The sequence below is a fragment of the Canis lupus genome, chromosome 33 (genome assembly GCF_011100685.1).
Source record: "Canis lupus familiaris isolate Mischka breed German Shepherd chromosome 33, alternate assembly UU_Cfam_GSD_1.0, whole genome shotgun sequence".
NCBI lineage: Eukaryota > Metazoa > Chordata > Mammalia > Carnivora > Canidae > Canis > Canis lupus.
The window spans coordinates 30356621-30372441 of NC_049254.1; the positions used below are offsets into that span (position 1 = coordinate 30356621).

The window sequence follows — 15821 nt, forward strand, 5'->3', positions numbered from 1 at the left end:
TGGCCATTTGTATGTCTTCTTTGGTGAAATGTCTGTTCATGTCGCCTGCCCATTTCTTGATAAGATTATTTGTTTCTTGGGTGTTGAGTTTGATAAGTTCTTTCTAGATCTTGGATACTAGCCCTTTATCTGATGTGTCATTTGCAAGTATCTTCTCCCATTCTGTAGGTGGCCTTTTAGTTTTGTTGACTGTTTCCTTTGCTGCATGCATTTAGATTCTTTTTTTTTTCTTTTAAGATTTATTTATTCATTAGAGAGAGAGAGTGCAGGTCAGGAGAGGGCAGGGAGAGAGAAAGAGAGAGTCTCAACCACAGTCCACTCTGAGTGCAAAGCCCGATGTAGAGCTCTGTCTCATGACACTGAGACCAAGACCTGAGCTGAAACCAAGAGTTGGACACTTAACTGCCTGCGTCAGCCAGACACCCTGCATTTAGATTCTTACCGTATGCCCGCAGCACTTACCTCTACCTGTTTCTCTCCCTCTTTCTTTCTGACTCATTGCTTGCAATATCCTCATGAATTCACCAAAAAAATATAAATTGCCTTTAATCTCTTATCCAATTCATATAGACTATCACTGATAAAACTGATAATTCCTTATAATGAAACATTTTAAAAAATTCAACTATACATTGAAAACAAAAATTTTAACAAAATATAGGCCTGCAAAATTTGAGTCAGAACATTTGGACTTGGGATGCCTGGGTAGCTTAGGAGTTTAGCGCCGCCTTCAGCCCAGGGCGTGATCCTGGAGACTCGGATCGAATCCCGCGTTGGGCTTCCTGCATGGAGCCTGCTTCTCCCTCTGCCTGTGTCTCTGCCTCTCTCTCTGTGTCTCTCATGAATAAATAAAATCTTAAAAAAAAAAAAAAAAAAAGAACATTTGGACTTCATAGGAGCACCTGGCTGGCTTAGTCAGAAGAGTATGCAACTCTTGGTCTTGGGGGTGTGTTCAAACCCCTCATTGGGTGTGGAGATTACTAAGAAAAATAAACCTTAAGAAAATGTGGACTTCACATACACAATGGCTGTTTAAACAATTCACAATAGTTGTTAAGGCAGTTTCAGTTGCAAGGAATAGAAAGCTCAACTAAACTGGCTAAAGAAGGGGGAACAGAGAGAGAATGTGATGCCTCTTACAACAGTAAAGCCCATAAATAACTCCTTCAGATTTAGTTTGGTCAGAGTTTCCATGCAGGCCTCCATGTCCTAGTCTCCTCTGTGTGTGATGGCTTAGTCCTTAGCCGGGATTCCTCAGGGCAACAAAATGGCCTCAGTGTTTCTAGGCTTTGCATCTCCCTACCACATTAGGCAGGGAAAAGTAGGGAACTGTTTTCCTAGAAGCCTCCACAAAAAGCTTTTTCAAATCTCATTGGCCTGAACTAAGTCATGTCCTACCTCCTGCCATAATAATATCCCACTGCTTTGGCCAGGAGTGAAGTTAGCTTCCCTCGAAGTTCCCAGATTGCCTGGAGGAGATACGGTTCCTGGACAGAAGTTGGGGTAGTCACTAGGAATAAGGAAATAGGTGTGGCGGGGGGGGGGTGGGTGGTGGTGGTGGTGGTGGTAAGGGAAGACACAATTGCAATGTCATCTAAAATGACATAAACTTTTGTAAAATCTGATACAGATCTGACACCAAGAAGCCAAGCAATGAAACAAAACTGAATTTAAAAATTTAAATGAAGGGGATCCCCGGGTGGCTCGGGGGTTTGGCTCCTGCCTTCGGATCCTGGAGACCCCGGGACCGAGTCCTGCATCGGGCTCCCTGCGTGGAGCCTGCTTCTCCCTCTGCTTGTGTCTCTGCTTCTCTCTCTCTCTCTGTGTCTCTCATGAATAAATAAATAAAATCTTTAAAAAAAATTAGATGAGGAAGAATTGATCCTGGTGAAAAATGTTTCAGTTGACTAAAAATAAAAAAATAAAAACAGATAAAAGGGAAATGTTTCAGTGTCATAGAGAGAAGACCGAAGCATTAAAGTGACTTAGTGTTTGTTCCAGAAAACACTTTCCTGATGAAAATTAATCAATGTTGATATAATTCATTTGAAGTGTGCATGGCACAACATCCTTGGGGACAAGATGGCAAGGATCAAAATGTTCTCTAGTCCCCTGCACTGACTCCTAGCGACCACTGCCCCCTTTCAGGTGCCCACGAACATCTAACTAATAATCCATTTGGGTTCTAGGAATCAAAATGAACACAATGGCTTGGGGTGTGTGGAATTGGATTTTCTCAGTATTTTGTCTGTCCCTTAGATGACGCTTCAAGGGTAGCTCACTCGCAAACCTTCCACGTGCTGGAAGATAATTTGTCCGATCGGGTTCCTGGAATTCATAGGGAGACACTGGTTGACTCTTGCAACTTTTTCTCCCTCCTTGGGTTAACTTTTCCTCTGGGTGTTTCTATTCTAAGAACATTCCCTTTGACAGAGAAAACAGAAGCAAAACATAAATTGAGGAGTTCTGCTTTCTCTTTGTCACCCACCAACATGACAACATTGACCACAAACAGCGTATCCCTTTTTTGCTTTGAATATGACTTTACGGAGCCCGTAAGGGGCCTCCTTCGTGTGAGGCTTTCACTTTCTCAGAAGGATGCTCGGCATCTCTTCCAGGGTCTCGTGTTCACCAACGGTCATGCGCCTCCCTGTTCACCTTGGGCTGCTGTCTCACACGCTCCGACGTGTCGTACCAACGTGCTTTCTTTAGGCTCCTTTCCCTTTGTCATTGACTTGGGGTCTTATGGGTAAAGTGACTGTTCTTAAGAAGTTACTAAATTCTTTTTTTTAAAGGTTTTATTTATTTATTCATGACAGACACAGAGAAAGTGAGAGGCAGAGACACAGGCTGAGGGATAAGCAGGCTCCATGCAGGGAGCCCGATGTGGGACTCGATCCCGGGTCTCCAGGATCACACCCTGGGCTGAACGCGGCACTAAGCCGCTGGGCCGCCGGGGCTGCCCAAAGTTACTAAATTCTTGAGCATCTTTCTAAAATCTCAAGCCATGGATTTTCTTTCAATCATCAAAATCAAAGGAGTGCATCTCCCTTGCTCTGTCACTTTTCTCACCATCACAAACTTCAAGAAGCCATCGTTGCTTCCTGGCAAGGTTCCTGTCACTTCCACTCTGCCAACCAATTCCTCCTTTTGGCCAAATTTAGGCTCAGAGTGGCAGTTCCCCTTCCTACTTCCCCTGCTCTCTGGAAGATGAAAATTGCCAGCAAGCACCAACAACGGCTAAGGGCAGGGGCGAGCGCCCGCTGTGCAAGGGGCGCCCTGGCTGCGGGAGGCCGGAGGCCCGCGACGTGCAGCTGCTCCCCCACAGGTGCCGGGGCACAGACCCAGACCCAGGCCCAGGCCCAGAGCCTGACTCCGGTGCCCAAGTTCCGTCTCTGGTTCAAAGAGCTCGTGGCCCAGCCCGGGTCAGCTGGATGCAGGGCAGCGGCCCGAATGCTGAAGCTCGCCCCAAGGCCTCGGCCGCGTCTGCAGGTTTCTGAGATGGGGCCAGCCTGGCGGCCTGCTTCTGGATCTCTCCTCGCCTTCCACACTCAGCCTCCGATCCTCGACACCTCCAATCTGCTGCCCTTTGCACTTCTGGCCTCCCAGGACGCCTTCCTCCCTTCCCGGGACCAGTCATGCTGAGAGGCTTTTCTTATTTTTATTTTAATTTTTATTATTTATTTATTTATTCATTTATTTTTTTATTGAGAAGCTTTTCTCAAACGCTTTTGCCTCCCCTGCTGATGGAGCATCCTGCCATCAGGGGGCTGTTGGGGGGACACAGGGCCACCCCCGGCCTCTCAGGTCGAGAATGACCGCCCAGGAGAATGCTTATTCATGCGGCTCCTCCTCTACACAGCTCCGCTTTTTTTTTTTTTTTTTTCCTTCTAAAGTTAGGTCAGGGGGTGCCTGGGGGGGTCAGCAGTTGACTGTCAGCCTTTGGCTCAGGGCGTGACCCCGGGGCCCTGGGATCCAATCCTGCGTCGGGCTCCCTGCATGGAGCCTGCTTCTCCCTCTGTCTCTCTGCCTCTCTCCCTGTGACTCTCATGAATGAATAAATAAATAAATAAAATCTTTAAAAAAATAAATAGGTCAGTTTTTCTGTACTATTATCAAGTTTTGGCTAATATTTAACTCTTATTCTTTGATGTGTTTCCAGGCCTAACTTACCTGAAAGTTTACCCACCAAAAACACCATTTCAGAACCCCAGACACAACTCTCTGAAAAGAGTCCTATCCCTCACACAACTCATTTCCTTCTAGGGTGCTGGACTCAGATTTTTCACTTGTGCCAATTGAATTGCAGCCCTGGTTTCCTTGGGAGTCCAGCAGCTCTGTTTAGCTGTATGTAATGTGCTCTTAGTCCTTTTTTTTTTTTTTTTTTTCTTGAGAGAGCGATAAAGAAGGGCGGGAGGGGCAGAGGGAGAGGAAAAGAGAGACGTTCTTTTTTTTTTTTTCTCCAGATTTATGTATTTCTTTTAGAGAGAGAGCAGGGGTGGGTGGGGAGAGGAAGAGGGGTTGCGGGGAGGTCTGCTTTTCCCTCTCTCTCCAGCCCTGCTCTCACTCTCTCACTTACTTGCACTCATCACATGCACTCTCTCTCTCAAATAAATAAAATGTTTTAAAACAAAACAAGACCTTAACCTACTGCGCCACCCAGGTGCCCCAGGAGAGAGAGAATCTGAAGCAGATTCCATACCCAGCATAGAGCCCGACACGGGGCTCGATCTCAACAACCCTGAGATCATGACCTGAGCCATTATGACCTGAGTTGAAATCAAGAGAAAGATACCCAACTGATTAAGCACCCCAGAAGCCCCTCAATGTGCTCTTATTCTAACAAGGGTTGTTGCTGTCATTGTTTTCTGCTAATTCCAGGAAAAACCTTATTTTTACCTTTCTAAGTAGCAATACCTCCTTCCTTCCCCTGCCCATCCTCTCTCCCCCATCAACTTTTCCAACTTTAAGGGTTTTATTATATATTTTTTTCTTCCCATTTGGAGGGGTTCTTGACTACAAAGATTCTTGATTGCACCCAAAGAAACGGAATCTGGCTCCTTTGAGCAGGAAAGGGCTTCTTGAAAGGATAGTAGGTAGGCGTCAATGTGAAGGCCGGAGATCCTGATGAGCAAGTAAGCAGCACCAAGGGGAAGTGGGCAGCCGTAACCACAGCCATGGTCATGCCATGGGGACAGCCTGGTTGGAAAGTTGTGTCACTGTGGCTGCTGAACACTGTTCCTGGCATTACTGCCATCGTTGCCTCAGACATCGGAGGCTGCTCCTATCATCTTGAGCAGTCAGCTTCTTCATGTCACTTACTACAGACCCATGGTTCTTAGCACAGGTTCAGATGGTTGAGCGCGGATCATGCAATCATACCTTAATTTCCAAGGGATGGGGCTCTGTTCCCTACCAACACCAGGCAAAGAAAGACTCTCTTACATAGTAAGGGGGTTTGGATGCTAACCACTCCTCAAACAACCCAGCAAATACTATTATGGATCTAAGCCTGAGATACATAGTCTTTTTTTCCCCAAACAGAAGAAGGGAATAATGGGCACTTGGGTGGCTCAGTGGGTGAGCATCTGCCTTCGGCTCAGGTCGTGATCCCAGGGTCCTGGGATTGAGTCCTGCATCGGGCTACCAGCGGGGAGCCTGCTTCTCCCTCTGCCTGTATCTCTGTCTCTCTCTGTAGATCTCTCATCAATGGATAAATAGAGTCTTGAAAAAAAAAAAAGGAAGAAAGGAGTCATTTCTGCTCTCAGAGGGATGAGTGCCCCTTTCCCTTTAACAAGGAATACCAGCTGCCTGGAGTTTTTTTTTTAATTTTTATTTTATTTTATTATTTTTTAAAGACTTTGTTTATTCATGAGAGACACACACACAGAGGCAGAGAGACATAGGCAGAGGGAGAAGCAGGTTCCCCATGAAGAGCCCGATGTGGGACTCAATGCTGGGAGTCCGGGATCACATCCTGAGCTGGAGGCGGATGCTCAACCACTAAGCCACCCAGGCGTCCCTGGAGTTTTCTTTTTCTTTCTTTCTTTTTTTTTTTAAGATTTTATTTATTTATGCATGAGAGACACAGAGAGAGAGAGAGGCAGAGACACAGGCCTCAGAGGGAGAAGCCGGCTCCATGCAGGGAGCCTGATGTGGGACTGGATCCCAGGTCTCCAGGATTATACCCCAGGCTGAAGGCGGCTCTAAACCGCTGAGCCACCCGGGCTCCCCTCCCTGGAGTTTTCTGATATATAATGATATATAATTAATTTTTACATTAAGTTGTATAATTTAATAAATATTTATGTTTTTAATCTTCATGTTATACTTAAAATAATTGGATAATAAGCCAATATGGTATAATTAATATGCATTAATGATCTCCTTAGCAACCATCTCCAACATAAGATTATGAATAATTGTATTTTAAAGATTTTACTTATTTATTTTAGTGAGAGATAGAGAACACAAGCAGAGGGAGGAGCAGAGGGCGAGGCAGAGAATCTCAAACAGACTACCTGCTGAGCATGGAGCCCCACTCAGGGCTCATTTTCACAACCCTGAGACCATGACCTGAGCCAAAGTCAAGAGTATGACTCTCAACCGACTGAACCACGCAAGTGCCACAAGGATAATTGTATTTTATTTTAATTTTTTTTGATAATTGTATTTTTTAACATTTTCTTTATTTGTTTATTCATAAGAGACACAGAGAGAGGCAGAGACACAGGTGGAGGGAGAAGCAGGCTCCTCACCAGGAGCCCAATGTGGGATTCAATCCTGGACCCCAGGATCACACCCTGAGCTGAAGGCGGCGCTAAACCGCTGAGCCACCTGGGCATCCCTGGATAATTGTATTTTAAATAAGAAATCTATAGCACTCCCTGAGGCAGCACATATACTAACACTGGAATGATAAATAAGAAATCTATAACTTCATAATCTTCAAAATATAACATCTAAAAATATTTAAATAGATTTTAAAGGGAGGGGTCTATAGTAGGGAAATATTTTTACTTTGGAAAGCTGAATATATATACTCAAAATACTCCAGAGTTACGAAGAGAAATTCTGTACGCTTTCAAGATAGTATGGTCAAATACTATGTCACTCTGTCACTTAGTATAATGTATAATGTTCTGAGGATTAAGATGTTGACAGTGGCTGGGGCGCCTGGGTGGCTCACCCGGTTAGGCGTCTGCCTTCAGCTCAGGTCATGGACTCAGGGTCCTGGGGTGGAGCCCCACATTGGGCTCCCTGCTCGGTGGGGAGCTTGCTTCTCCGTCTCACTTTCCCTCTGTACTTTCTCTCTCTCAAATAAATAAATAAAGATCTTAAAAAAAAAAAAAGATGTTGATAGTTGGACTCAGCTATCAAAACTGAAATCTTGCCATTTGCAACGATGTGGATGGAACTAGAGGTTATCAGCTAAGTGAGATAAGTCAATCAGAGAAAGACAATTATATGATCTCACCCTGTCCTTCAGGGTGGAGACAGGCCTGGGGTCGGCCTTGGCGCTCAGTGTTAGGCTAATAATAATTGGTTCTGATATATCAATCATCCCCTGGTGTGCTGGTGTGAAAAAAAAAAGATCCTCTCTGTTTCCGGCTCACCGGCTTCCCCTCCTTTGCAGACCCCACCCTGCCCCCAGCCTGTGGCTAAACTGCCCAACTGCCAATTAAAACCCACACTTCCCAGCATGCCTTGCACAACCCAAAGCCCCAGTCCCCACCATTCATTCTGTTCCCCAGCTGAGAGCAGCTGTAGCAAATCACCTTCCAGCTGCAGGGCGCCCACCCCTGGGCCTCTCGCTCTCTGGGGGCCTCTCCCCACTCCCTCCCTCGACTGTGGCTGAACCTGCTACCACTTGACAGAAAACCACACTTGACACAGGAACAGGGAGGAGATGGGGCCTACTGCTCTGCCCCTCTCTGAAGTCAACAGGTTGCCTTCTCCTCCCACACCAGCCGCTTCTTTGAGGCTCCTGCCCTTCTTTCCTTTTTCCCAGGGCCTCAGGAGGCCTGGCAGGGGCCCCCCCGTGGCAGTTTGCTTTTTGACGTGTGGAACTTCTGGGGGTGTGTGCGTGTGCGTGTGTGTGTGTGAAGTGAATTTGGGGGCTCCTGCACTTTGCCCCACTGCCAAGGCCCCTTTGGCTTCCCTAACCAGCACTTCCTTCCCCCCATGCACTCCCTCACTTCCAGGGCCCTGCTGTGTTCTGCAGCTGACCTCCAGGCCTGCAGCCCTCCCAGTGAGGAGGGCATCCCACCGCCACTTGGGGTTGGGGATTCTCAGCTCCCCGGAGCCTGGCTTCGTGCTCCTGCTCGAGGCCTTCCCTCTGCTGCCGTTCTTTCCTTCTAGCCGGAGCTGCTGGGAAACACCGCCAGGCCATGGAACAAGCCAGACTTCAAATCCTGATGGGTGTCCACCATTCTGAAATCTAAAAAGCTCTGAAAAACCAAAGGTGGTGGGTTTTTTTTTTGTTGTTTTTTTGGTTTTTTGGTTTTTTTTTGGCGAGTTTGGCACCAACTTACTTGGTTGCAAAACCTGACCTGAACTGACAAAAGCCTATTTTGTTCACTTTATCATTTATCCACTTAGTATGAATATTTATTTATGTTTGTTGCCAAAAAAATGTGTTGAGGGGATCCCTGGGTGGCGCAGCGGTTTGGCGCCTGCCTTTGGCCCAGGGCGCGATCCTGGAGACCCGGGATCAAATCCCACGTCAGGCTCCCGGTGCATGGAGCCTGCTTCTCCCTCTGCCTGTGTCTCTGCCTCTCTCTCTCTCTCTCTGTGTGTGACTATCATAAATAAATTAAAAAAAAATTTAAAAAAAATGTGTTGATTTGGGAGTGTGGTCCTAGACCCCATTGAAAGAAGGAGTCAGCACGTGCACCGTGTTACCTTTGTAAATCATGAAAAACTATGATTTTGGAAATACTTTCAGGATACAGTCATTTTGGCCCTGTCCTATAATGCCACACAAAAGAGGACTGGATAATTAATTCTAGACATCCTTGTGACACAGTACTACGGAGCTAATCAAAAGCAAATCCGTGAAAACTTAAGGACATAGGAAAACATCTCCAGCAGATTGTTATAAATTATTTATGTAAATTTGAAAAAGAGCACATGGAATCTGATCTTAAGTTTATATTAAAAGATATTCCTTATGCATAGAAAAAGCTTGGAATGCAGCTTCCCGTAATGTTAATAGGGAGTTGTCTCTGTGGTGCCTCTGGTTTTAGCCTTTCCAGGATCTATGTAATTCTTTTATAACAGAATTTTTTTTTAAACCACTGTTACTAAAAACAACTTGGTACCCACACTTTTGACTGTGTGGTCTCAGACAAAACACGTGATCAACCCGAGCCCGATTTTCTGTTTTGTAAGTTGAGACCATCAGTGCCGACTTGACAGAGTTGCTGAGAGACAAACTCCCCGGGCAGAGGCAGGCTTGGTGGGGGCGGTTTTAATAATAGCACCGGGACCCCACGTACAAGGCTCGTCTTGGGCGGCAGCAGGATGAGTAGATCCCTGGGCCTGCTCCAATCTTAAAAGCCCATGAAGGGGACCTCCCCAGCCTCACATGCCCTGCAGGGGTTTTCAACATCGTGGAGCCACTCAAGGCCGAGTCCCCAGGGCAGCCTCTGGGGGCGGAAAGGCAAGAGGAACCCACGTGCCCAGGACAGCGGCGGCGGCAAGGAGCCCGGGGTCCCTAGGTCCAGCTCGCAGACCAGTCTGTGGTCATGTCTTTTTTCCATCGCCTTCCCCAGTGGGACCAGATCATGCGAGGCCTTGAGCCCCTGGTAAGGACTCAGATTTGTATTCATCAATTATGAAAAAAGGATTCCTCAATGACCCACGAGTGGTCGTTCTCAAAACTTCAACCTCTCCAACTACTCCAGAGCAAAGGACACTTTAACCTTCATTCATTTAAGAAATTGTTGTTGCTAAAAAAACAAAACAAACAGACAGAAAACAGCCTAGCGGTTGCCAGAGGAAGGGGTTGGGGGAGATGGGTAACATTAAAGGGCACAAACTTCCAGGTTTAAGATAAACTAACCAAGGAGATGTCGTATACAGCGTAGGGAATGTCGGTAACAATATCCACAACCTGTGCGAAGACAGACGCTAGCTGGGCCTGGGCCTATCACCGTGACCACTTTTTTTCCTCTTGGGGGTGAGAGGAAGGAGAGAAGGAGGGAGCAGGAGCAGGGCAGTGGGAGCAGCGGGAGAGGCAGGGGGAGAGGGAGAGGCAGACTCCCCACTGAGCCTGGAGCCAGGAGCCGGACTTGGGGTCCCACCTGGGTTTCCTTCAGCTCAGGACCCTGAGATCATGACCCGAGCTGAAGGCAGGCGCTTAACCAATTGAGCCAGGGTCTAGGCGGCCCTCACAGTGGTCACTTCTTAACGTATACACACGTTGAACCGGACGTTGTACCCCTGAAACGAATACAATATTGCATGCGGGTCCCCCGGGGTGCTGGGACGGGCCTCACTGGGCGCACAGCAGTGAGGCTGGGCCGAGGCCCTGCGGCCAGGTCCCCGCCGGGAGTGCAGAGCCGGAACAGGAACAGGAGCGAGATCGGGGTCCTGTGGGGACACAGAGGTGACGCCACCGCCCCTCTGGCCTCTCCTGGCCGCGGCTTCATCCGAGCATCATCTTCCTCGTCTCTTCTTCAGTCTGTGGCCCCAGCGCAGTCCCGTCTTGGAAGGACGGAGCTCGGACCCTGCCTCTTCCACAGCTTCCCTCAGGGTCACCCCCTGGTCGTGGGTGCCTCTCGTGTGACTCTCCCAGCACCTCACTCCTGTCTTTCCAGGATCCCCCCAGTTCTTTTTTAATTCATGAGAGACCCAGGGAGAGAGGCAGAGGCGCAGGCCGAGGGAGAGGCAGGCCCCCTGCAGGGACTGACCGGGCTCACGGCCTGGCCCGAGGCAGACGCCCCACCGCTGAGCCCCCGGGCGCCCCAATTCTCCCGGTTCTGGCCTGAACCGCGCGTGCCCTTGTGTGCATGGTCCGTCCCGTCATCGCCCCAGTGCTCCCCGCCGGCACTGGCAGGACACTTCGGCAGAATCTTTTTATTTTTTTAAAGATTTCACCTGTCCGTTCATGAAAGACACGGGGAGAGGCCGAAGGAGAGGCCGAGGGAGAGGCAGGCTCCACGCAGGGACCCGAGGTCATGCCCCGGGCCCAAGGCAGGTGCCAAACCGTTGAGCCCCCCGGGGATCTTGTCCAGAATCTTGTCGTCTTTGCCCCACACGGAATCTTTGATCAGATGTCGCTCGTGTCAGTGTTTCCAGAAAGGAAGGGGCGGCGTCCACACTGAGCCGGACACCGGAGTAGCAGCTGAGGGAGGCCGCGGCTTCCTGGTCCCGGGAGGGGGGTGAGCCGGCCCCCCGAGGAGCGCACGGGCCGGCCCCTCCCTGCCCTGTGTCCTTGCATTGACCCCTGAGCTTGTCCAGGGGCGGCCGAGGCCTGAGCGGGCCCAGCGGGCCGTGGCCTCTCGTCTTTCGGTCTTTGACTTTGGGTTCCTAAAACCTAGGGAGGGAAATGAGCTCGTTCCCCAGGAGGGAAATGAAACTCCTGAAGACTCCCCCAGCCGCCAGCTGACGTGGGGCAAGAGGACGATTCCCAGTTCGGGCCCCAAAGGAAATCCCCTCCGGGTCATGTGCTGAGGCCGAAGGGGGGGCGGCGGGGTGAAGGGGGAGCCACCCCAGGCGGAGGTCGCTCGGGAGCCTTCCCCGAAGGGGGGCCCAAGACACCCTGGGGATGGGGATGGGGTGGGAGGGCTGCGGCGCCGAGGAGAGACCTTGCAAGTAAGGGAGGTCGGAGGGGCCAACACTCGCTCTGTGTTTAGGGAAACTGAGCGGATCGGCCTGGATGGAGCCGCCGTCTCCCCAGCCCCAGCCGTGCAGACGCCAGCCCCAGCCGTGCAGACGCCGAGAGGAGGGAAGGCCGAGGGACAGGAGGCGGCCCGGCCCTGACGCCATGAACAAGCAGGAGGCCGAGAAGGCGGCCAGTCCCCTGTTGGAGAAAAGGCCCGAGAGTCTTGGCCTGGGACAGGACTGCGGCCCAAGAGGGCCTTGCCTGCCTCGCCAACTGGCCTCACGACGGGAGCTGCGGCGCCAGAGGGCTGGTCTCCAGACGCGTCCACAAGCGTCTCCCGTGAGTCCACCCGGGCCGTGCACCGCCAACGGCCACTCAGCTGCCTCAGCCGGGCCCGACTGCAGACGAGGCGAGGAAGAAGCAGAGGTCGTTGGCCTGGGCTGAGAAGAAAGTTGTGGGCAAAGACATTGCTCCACTCAGAGGCTGCCGTCCTCCAGGCTGGGATCCAACTGTCGCTAGAAGGTTCAGCTGGTAGTGATTGCACGTGACGTGGATCCCATCGAGCTGGTGTCCTCCTGTCTGTCCTGCGTGGTGGGATGGGGTCCCCATCGCGTTAGCAAGGGGAGCGCCGGGAAGGGGCGCCTGGTCCCCGTGAAGACCTGCCCCTCTGTCGCCCTCACACAGGTTAACTCGGAAGACGGAGGAGCTCTGGCTAAGCTGATGAAGCCGTCGGCACCAAGCACGACAGATACGATGTCCACCCTCACCGGGGTGGCTCACACGGCCAAGCTGGAAAAGACAAAGGCTAAAGAACTGGCCTCCAAACTGGGCTGAGCGGACGCTGGTTGAATCTTCTGTGCAGAAAAGTAATGAGAAGTTCTCTTTCAAATAAGAAAAAAAAGACTGGATGAAACCCGCGTGTAGATGCACGTCGAAGAATGGAAGGTAACACTGAGGAGAGGCCACGGGCGAGACCAGGCTCCATGAGGCATCTGGACTTTCTCCTCCAGTTGAGAAGTACCCAGGTCCTTGCTTTTACCTCAGGCTCCTCGGAAATCCTGGTGTCCTGCTTGACACAAAACTTGGCTTTGTCACGGTTGAGGAGATGAGCACAGGCCCCGCACACGGAGAGGGCTCAAGGCAAAAGGCACGTGGTCCCCCGACTCCCAGCACCCCAAGGAGGGATGAGCCTGGCCGGGCAGGGGGTTCGCAGCCGGGGTGGATTCCGGGGGAGGCACCCTCACCTGCTCTGCCCTGAGCGGCCTGCTCGGGAGGGGGTCCGGCCCTGGGCTGTGCAGCCGGGCTCACGGCCTTCTGGAAGGAAAACAGTGTCGTTTTCATTGATGTCAGCTCTCGTCGTCGTAGGTCCGTTCAGCTTGCTCCCGACTGGACGGAGACGTTGGTGCTGTTTGCCCACAGCCTGGCTTGTCCCCGCTCATCCATCAAGACCGTTTTTTTTTTTTTTTTTTTTTATGATAGTCACACAGAGAGAGAGAGAGAGAGAGAGGCAGAGACACAGGCAGAGGGAGAAGCAGGCTCCATGCACCGGGAGCCCGACGTGGGATTCGATCCCGGGTCTCCAGGATCGCGCCCTGGGCCAAAGGCAGTCGCCAAACCACTGCGCCACCCAGGGATCCCCAGGACCATTTATTTTCTAAGGACTTTTTTGAGGGGCAGCAGCTCCCGTCCTCAGAAGAGATTCTGTGAAGATCCTAAACGTATAAAACATTTACAAGTGGAATTGCTTGGGGTAAGGAGGGGACGGATTGCCTGGAGTCCCACGGGTAAGTCTTTAGGTACCTAAGGACCCCCCAAACCTGTTGAACCTGGTTTTCAGGTAAGAAAGGCAACGGCAAGCCATGAAAGGGCGATCCTATATACACTTGAGAAAGATGCCCGTGGCTGCCGGGTGGGACCTACATTGGAGATAGCCCCGTTGAAGGTGGCTACCGGAACAGTCCAGATGTGGGCCGAGGGTTCTAGACCCAGGGCAGCGGCAGAAAGCATGAAGACCTGGTTTGGATTCAAGAAACGTTCCCGAGCTCAGGTGCCTGGGTGGCTCAGGCAGCTAAGCGAACGACTCTCCATTTCAGTTCGGGGTGTGATCTCTGGGTTGTGGGATCGAGCCCTGTGTCGGGCTCCACACTCAGTGGGAAGTCTGCTAGGGTTCCTCTCCCGCTCCCTCAGCCCCGTGCCCCCGGCTCACAAGAGTGTGTGTATGTGTACAAAAACACCTACACACTCTCTCCCTAAAATAAATAAATAAAAATCTTTTTTTTTTTTTTTTTAAGAAAAGATTTCTGAATTAGAATCAGCAGGAATGGGTGACCAATTGGATGTGAGTGGTGGAGTCTTCAGGGGCTGGACGTCCTGGACGCAGGCAGGATGTTAATACCATTAACAGTGATAACCATACAGGGAGAGACACTGGCTAGGAATTAAATTTAGGATACATTGTGTTGCAGCCACTCTGGGAGGAGTTGATTCAACAGCAGACAGTTAAGAATATAAGTCTGGATCTTCCTGGGAAGGTCTTGGGAGAGAATGTCGGAGCTAGAGATTATAATCCAGGAGTTATCAAGATGTAGGTAGACACAAAAGACATAGGAGTAGAAAATGCATACCACACAAAGAAAAAGGCCTGGAAGAGAGTCTTTGTTCTCTTTCATTTGACTTTTATTTAGTTTTTTCATCAACATCATCATTATTACCATTATGAATAAATATTTGGGGGGAGCAAAGACAATCTGCTGGGTGTTTGGAGCAGGAAGGACTTGCTCTTGTTTTCTTAGGATGGACATTCCAAGGATAATAATGCCATACGGAATCACAAATCAACAGGCTCCAAGCGATGCAAGCCAGCCCTCCAGGATACTTCAGCCCTCTCGCTCTGATGGGAAAGAACAGAACTGGAGATGCCTTCTCTGCCCCTCCGAGGGTGGCTGCCTGCATTTCTCACTTGGGAGGCAGCAGACGCTGTAAATATTTTGCCTTCTCCACTGGATTCAAGCTCCTTGAGAACAGGAGCTGTGAGATAATGCACATAAAGCTCTTACCATAGTGCCTGGCACCCCTGTGATGGCGGCTATTATTAATTCTATTACTCTATTGACCCCTTGTCAAGAGCTGGCAGGGAATGTTGTACATCTCAGGTGCAAAAAAACTCATCCATGAACCTAAGATCAAGAGTTCATGGCACTCTGAAAGTCCACCACAGAGCAATATCTCTTCTTTCTTCTTTCTTCTTCTTTTCTTTTCTTTTTTTTCTTTTCTTTTCTTTTCTTTTTTTTCTTTTCTTTTCTTTTCTTTCTTTTCTTTTCTTCTTTCTTTCTTTCTTTCTTTCTTTCTTTCTTTCTTTCTTTCTTTCTTTCTTTCTTCTTCAACATGCAGGACACATAAAAGGAGATTATTAGTAAAGATTATCTGAGTGATGACTCATCCAAAGGTGGACTCTCTCCTGTTTGGAAAAATGCATGTCTTACCCACTCCCTAAGTCTGCTCCCCCTTAATCTTTAGAGTAGAGTTTCTGGATCAGCAGAGCTCAGAGGAAACGGTTCGTCACCCCTCAAAATGTCCAAGACCAGAAATTCAAAATGGATTAAAGACCTAAATATGAGACCTGAAACAATAAAAATCGTAGAAGGGAGCATAGGCAGTAACTTCTCTGATATTGGCCCTAGCAACATTTTTCTAGTTAGGTCCCCTGATGCAAAGGAAACAGAAGTACAATAAACTGTTGGGACAACGTCAAAATAAAAAGCTTCTGCATAGCAAAGGAAACAATCGACAAAACTAAAACCCAGCCTCCTGGATGGGAGAAGATATTTGCAAATGACATCTGAAAAAGGTTAGCACCCAAAATATATAAAGAGCTTACCCAACTCAACAACAAAAAAGCAAAGAATCCAATTAAAATTGCGCAAAACACACAAACAGACACTTCTCCAAGGAATACACGCGATGGAGGTGGCTGGTGGCTCAGTAGGTTAAG

At 49.5% G+C, this 15821-nt stretch overlaps 1 long non-coding RNA gene and 1 other non-coding gene across 2 annotated transcripts; both read left to right on the top strand.

The window, feature by feature from the left end:
• Positions 1-8750: 8750 nt before the first annotated feature.
• Positions 8751-14900, top strand: LOC119877840. Its single transcript, XR_005383422.1, has 2 exons — positions 8751-13614; positions 14623-14900. It is a non-coding gene; the product is annotated as an uncharacterized LOC119877840 (long non-coding RNA).
• Positions 13810-13954, top strand: MIR8789 (microRNA mir-8789). Its single transcript, NR_128729.1, has one exon. It is a non-coding gene; the product is annotated as a microRNA mir-8789 (primary transcript).
• Positions 14901-15821: the final 921 nt, after the last annotated feature.